Genomic DNA, 6,630 nt, shown 5'->3' with positions numbered 1-6,630 from the left:
CCACATCCTTGTCAGCATTAATTTTCTGCTTTCTAGAGTGTAAAGGTCTCTCAATGGCACAAACTGTAATAGCTCAAGTACTACTCTAAAGGTTAGCAGTTATGGTATCTCAAAAGAAAGGACTGGGGAAAAGTCTGTTTCCATTAAGCTTACAGCCAAGAAACTCTAAGGAACAGTTCTATTCTGTAACATATGGGGACATCATGAATTTGACTAGACCCAATGGCAGTGAGTATGTGCACTTTGTTTTTTGTTTCATGGTACCTCATTGTGGTTTTAATATGCATTTCTCTAATGAAGCATTGTCCTATGTGCTCACTGGCCAATTGTGTATCTTATTTGGAAAGATGCATAGTCAATGCCTTTGCTCATTTTTTATTCAGTTGATTGTCTTTTTGTTATTGAGTTGTAGGAGTTCTTCATATATTCAGGATCTTAAATCCGTATCAAATAAAGTTTTTCCAAATATTTTCTCCTCTACCATAGGTTTTCTTTTCACTTCTTTGATAAAGTTCTTTTGACACAAGCATTTTTAGTCTTAATAAAATCCCATTTTTCTACTTTGTTGTTATTGCTCAAGCTTTTTGCTTCACATTTAAGAATTCATTGCAAAATACAAAGTTCTATGCTTTCTTCTAAGGGTCTTAGGGTTTTAGTTTTTGTGTTTAAGTCATTTATCTATCTTGAGTTAGTTTTTATATGCAAGTAAAATTTTGCTGAAGATAATACAAAATGGACTGCAACCATACATTGACAGAGACTGTCCAGAGGTTCAAGCTGGATTCAGAAGAGAGATGTAAATGCTGGTGTCAGATGGATCTTGACTGAAAGCAGAGAATACCAGAAAGATGTTTACCTGTGTCTATTGACTATGCAAAGGCTTTCAATTGTGTGTATCATGACAAGCTATGGACAACATTGTGAAGAATAAGTATTCCAGAACACTTAATTGTGCTCATGAGGAACCCGTACATAGATTAAGAGGCAATTGTTCAGACAGAACATGGGAAGACCGAATGGTTTAAAATTAGGAAACGTGTGCTCCAGGGTTGTATTCATTCACCACCCTTATTCAATCTATCTGCTGAGCAAATACTATGAGAACCTCGGTTACATGAAGGAAAACATGGCATCAGGATTAGAGGAAGACTCATTAACAACCTGCGATATACAGATGATACAACCTTGCCTGCTGAAAGTGAAGACTTAAAATACTTACTTATGAAGATCGAAGACCACAATCTTCAGTATGGGTTGCACCTCACTGAAAAGAAAACAAAAATCCTCACCACTGGACCAGTAAATAACATCCATATAAATGGAGAAAAGATTAAAGTTGTCAAAGTGTTCATTTTGCTCAAATCAACCACCAAAACTCATAGAAGCACCAGTCAAAAAATCAAATGATGTATTACATTAGCCAAACCTGCTGCACAAGACCTTTTTGAAGTGTAAAGTGTTGAAGAACAAAGATGTCAGTTTAAGGAAAAAGGTGTGCCTGGATCCAAGCCATAGTATTTTCAATAACCGCATACACATGTGAAAGTTGGACAGTGAATAAGGAAGACCATAGCAGAATTGATGCATTTGAGTTATGGTGTTGGAGGAGCATATTGAAAGTAGCATAGATTGCCAAAAGAACAAACAGAGCTGTTTTGGAAGAAGTACAGCTGGAGTGCTCCTTGGAACTAGGAGACCAGCCTTCATCTCTTGTGCTTCAGACAGGTTATCAGAAGGGACCAGTCCCTGGAGAAGGATATTATATTTGGTGAATTGGGAAGGTCAGAGAAAAAGAGGATGACACCCAGCGAGATGGATTGACATAGTGGCAGCAGCAATGGGGCCAGGCATAGCAGTGATTGTGAGGTTAGCTCAGGTCTAGGCAGAATTTCGTTCTGTTGTGCATAGGGTCGCTATGAGTCGGTCCTGACTTGTTATCACCTAACAACAGAGGGAGCTTCAAAAAGTTTATGGAAAAACTGAAATAAAAGATAAATAGAATTTTTTTCTATGAAATTTTTGGAGCTCTCTTGTTTGGTTATGAGGTAGAAGTGCAACTTTATTTTTTGCATGGAAAAATCTAGTTGTGTCAGCTCCATTTCTTGAAGAGACTACTCTCCCTCCACTTAATGGTCTTGCTGCAGTTGTGAAACATCAATTGGCCATATACATGTGGTTCTGTTTCTTGGCTTTCAGTTTTATTCCATTTGGTACCTCACTTTTTGTAGTTTCGGAGTATTTTTGAAATCAGGAAGTTAAAATCCACCTACTTTTGTTCTTTTTCAGGTTTTTTTTTTTTGGCTATTTGAGTTCCTTGCAATTCCATGTGTACTTAATGGTCATATTTACCATTTCTGGAAAAAAAAAAAAAAAGTTTTGGAAATTTAATAGGGATTGCTTTGCTATGTACATTGCTTTGAAACATACTGGCATACTAGTTTTTAATCTTGATAGTAAATAAGAGTGGGCCCAAGGACAAAACGGAGGGATAAAAGATTAGTCTGCTCAGGTTTTAGTTTTCATTTATGTCCAATTTAATTAATGAAATCTGTCTGGTTAAAACTACTAAATGAGAAAGGACTTGAAAAAGCATTATTGAAAACTATAAAGCATGGTTCTATCATTATCCGGTCCTTTCCTGTTATAATTATTATTTATAAATTCGAACCTAGAATTTGATTGCAAGTTCTAATTGAGACACCAAAGATTGTCTGTTATTCACTTCAATTCAATAAATAAACATTTATTGAACTTCTTCTGTGCTAGGCACCCTGCTATGACAATTATACAATAGTTCTAATTTCCCCCTGTTTCCAGACCAACAAATGTTGTAACGATATTTGGCAATGAATAACTGGAAATAATATATTCACATTCTCACTGAAATCTTCCTAACGGACTTAAAGCTTCATCACTCAGTTTCGTGAGTATTAACTGATGATGAAGTTGATAAATCACACTACAATTGGCCATTTTCTCTTTCTGAGAGGGTTTATAAAAGCAGAATTAATTTTTTTTTAGATCAAGCGATCCTCTACTAATAATGGTAATAACTCTTGGTTTCTTCAGGATGAATCATTTGAGACTCTTCAGGTCGTTTAGAGAGATGAATTCATGTACCTTGCCACACTATGAGAGGGTGGGGCATGGCGTTAGCATGCTAATGGAGGTTATCTTAGAGGAGTGGGCACAAAGGACAAACTCAACAAAAGACAATTACTGAGCTAACCAGGAAACTGGAGCTCTGAGAGATCATTTGATGACCATCAAAGTAGCTGAATAAAAAGAGAATGTAGGTAAATCTGGGTTATCTACTTTTATGTGTATAAAGTAGCTGTAACAGACCTTGTTCATGCTCCCTTTAGGCTATATTTTTAATATATATTCCTAGATCAGGATTTCTCAACTTTAGCACTGCTGATACTTTGGGTCAGGTAATGCTTGTTGTGATGGGTTGTCCAGTGCATTATGGGATATTTTGCAATATTGCTGACCTTTCTCCACAAGATGCCAATAGTACTCCCAGTCATGACAATCAGGAATGTCTCCAGACATTGCTAAATGTCTCCTGGGAACATGATCACCCTTGTTGTAAACCACTGACACAGATCTACATAAGCTTAACAATATGAATGATTGCCACAATGTGTCAGGCGCCTTCTCTGTATTATCTCTTTTAATCTTCACAGCTGTCTAATAAAATAGATTCTATATTATTAGCCCCACTTTACAGATGAGAAACTCAAAGAGTTTAAGTCACTAGCTGGGTTGCTAACTAAAAGGTCAGCAGTTCAAAACTACCAGCCATAACTTGGGGGAAAAATAAGGCTTTCTGCTTCTATAAAAATTTACAGCCTTGGAAACTCTATGCAAGGTCGCTATGAGTCAGACACAACTCCATGGCACATTAACACCACCACCACCAAAGCCATTTAGCTGTAGTTTAAGCCCTTTCATTCTAGCTACAGAGCCCTATGATCTACACCACATATATTTTTTGTTTAGCATAATTGATTTGTGCCTACTAATTAAGGATGTATTTTAATATTCACTAACTTTCACCTCTAGATGAAACTTAAGTTTTGTTTTTTGATGTCTTTCCTTTTTTATTACACAAAGACAACTCATGTCTTGTTCTGAGGGCATGGTGGATCTTATTGGTGCTTTGGCTGTTTCAATTGGCGTTAGTGTTGGACAAGTTCCTTTGCAATATCAAGCAAAGGAGTACGTTAATACCCACACCAGTGAAGTAATTAAAGAGGCTCTCTAGAAGCAGGACACTGGGGACTCATCCATTTTCTTCCTTGGTCTGCTATGCTGTATCTAAAGCATTAGGGCCTAATGGCTACCCCTCTTGTCACGCTCATGGCTTCATGATCTAGTTTTCCTTTTCATGCTTTCTTTGGCCTTACTTAGCCTCCTCTGAGGATAAAATTATTTTCTGTTACATTATGATTATTATTTGCTTAATGAACCAAATTCAGGAAGCAGAATAACTTTCAGGATGCAGCCCTCCAAATCTTGAAAAATGTACTAACATGGGAGAATTCAAGAACCTGGACTAAAAACTCACTAGTCTCACAGACATGAAACATTTCCAAACATTTAATGGAGAGAAACTATTCAAAGAGGGTTGAGTGCCTCAGTTATAGAAATGTGCCCATGAGAAAACATCTAACACAAATGCGAACCTATAAGCGACTCTCTTCTCTTTAGAAAACAACTAAGTTAGACTTGATCAGTATTTGATTAAACTTTAAAAGAAATTTTATGCATAGGTCCAATTGTAATTTTGGAAATAAACTCTACCTTACCTTTAAAAAATCTTTTTCTTGAATAAAATCTTGACCAGCAGAGGGCTTCCATACCTGACAAATGATGTCTGAGCAGAACAGACCAGAACAAAAGAAAGAGAGAGAAAGTCCCCATATTTTATCATTGTTTTTTCTTTCTCCTTTTTGTTTTTCTCCTGTTTTGATGACCAAGTCCTTTTAAGTTGATTTTTTCCTGAACTATGAAGTATTGAATGTATTATTTTTGTTTTGGTCTATATATGCTTCATAGGGTATAATCAGCCCTCTTTTTACTATAAAAGCTGAGGTTAGAATTATGGGAACATTTTAAGCCTATTTAGTTAGGTAAAGCCTGACTTTACTTCATACTTACTGTTGTTGTTGTTGTTAAGTGCCGTGGTGTTGTCACCAACTCACAGAGACCATGTGTAGGGCTTCCAAGGAGTAACTGGTGGGTTTGAACCACCAACCCTGTGGTTAAAACTGACATTGTGGCCCTCTCTCTTCTGCGCTGCCTACGGAGGAGGCGGCCATCTTGACTGGCATCATGGCTGCCCTCAGACCCCTGGTGAAGCCCAAGATTGTCAAAAAGAGGACCAAGAAGTTCATTTGGCACCAATCAGATCATTATGTCAAAATTAAGCGTAACTGGCACAGGCCCGGAGGCATTGACAACAGGGTGCGGAGAAGATTTAAGGGCCAGATCTTAATGCCCAACATTGGTTACGGGAATAACAAGAAGACAAAACACATGCTGCCCAGCGGCTTCTGCAAATTCCTGGTCCACAACGTCAAAGAGCTGGAGGTGCTGCTCATGTGCAACAAATCTTACTGTGCAGAGATTGCTCACAACGTCTCCTCCAAGAACCATAAAGCTATCGTGGAAAGAGCAGCCCAGCTGGCCATCAGAGTCACCAATCCCAACGCCAGGCTGCGCAGCGAAGAAAATGAATAGACAGCCTGTTTTCGAGTTTTATTTGTGCTAAATAAAACCATAAAAACGCTGCCAAAAAAGAGAAAAAAAACAACAACAACAACTGACATTGTGGTCCAGCGCTATCTTGCAGTACCACACCAGGACTCCTATCTATACTTTGTTGTTGTTAAGTGCAGTTGAGTCGATTCCAACCCATAGTGACCTTGTATAGGGTTTCCAAGGAGCAGCTGGTGAGCTTGAATTGCCGACCTTGCAGTTCAAATGGCTTTACAGTCTGGCACATTAACCCACAGAGCCACACCAGGACTCTTGATATTGTATCAGAATGTACATATCACATAGATTCCAGGGAATATGTTCATTGCCGTCATCCATTAAAGGAGAAATACTTGTATTATCTTTTTCTTCTTCTTCTACATATATCACATTATAAGCTAGCTTTGGTAAGTTTTTAGTATTTGCCTGCAGCCACTGTTCTTGAATGCTCTTCTCAGTGCCTGACTTTGCTTAAGAAAACTTTTACCAGGCACTTGCTTTCCACTCCCCATTTCATCTTCTAATGCTTTTTAATGTATCAGAAAACTTTAGATTCTGTAAGCACACACAGATGATAAGAACGGGCACACTATTATTCTGAACAAGTAAGAGGCAGATGGCCTTCGGGAGTGTTGATGCTTATACATGCCCTGCACACAAGTTAGCTGTCCTGTGTTTTAGTTCTTCAGAGGCAGCCATGCTGTAGAACTTAAAGTTGACCACTGATGAATTTTTAAGTGCAAATATGTGAGCTGGTAGCGTAGTGGTTACGAATCGCACTGTGAACCAAAAGGTCAGCAGTTCGAAACTACCAGCTGTTCTGCGGGAGAAAGATGAGGCGTTCTGCTCCCATAAAGATTTACA

At 38.1% G+C, this 6,630-nt stretch overlaps 1 pseudogene; it reads left to right on the top strand.

The window, feature by feature from the left end:
- The first annotated feature begins 5,340 nt into the window (after positions 1-5,340).
- LOC102832328 lies at positions 5,341-5,748 on the top strand (annotated as a pseudogene).
- Positions 5,749-6,630: the final 882 nt, after the last annotated feature.

This window comes from Chrysochloris asiatica, unplaced genomic scaffold (assembly GCF_000296735.1).
Source record: "Chrysochloris asiatica unplaced genomic scaffold, ChrAsi1.0 scaffold00030, whole genome shotgun sequence".
In the NCBI taxonomy this organism is placed as follows: Eukaryota; Metazoa; Chordata; class Mammalia; order Afrosoricida; family Chrysochloridae; genus Chrysochloris; species Chrysochloris asiatica.
The sequence above is the reverse complement of the archived record's forward strand: the minus strand, read 5'-3'. Positions and strand labels throughout refer to the sequence as shown.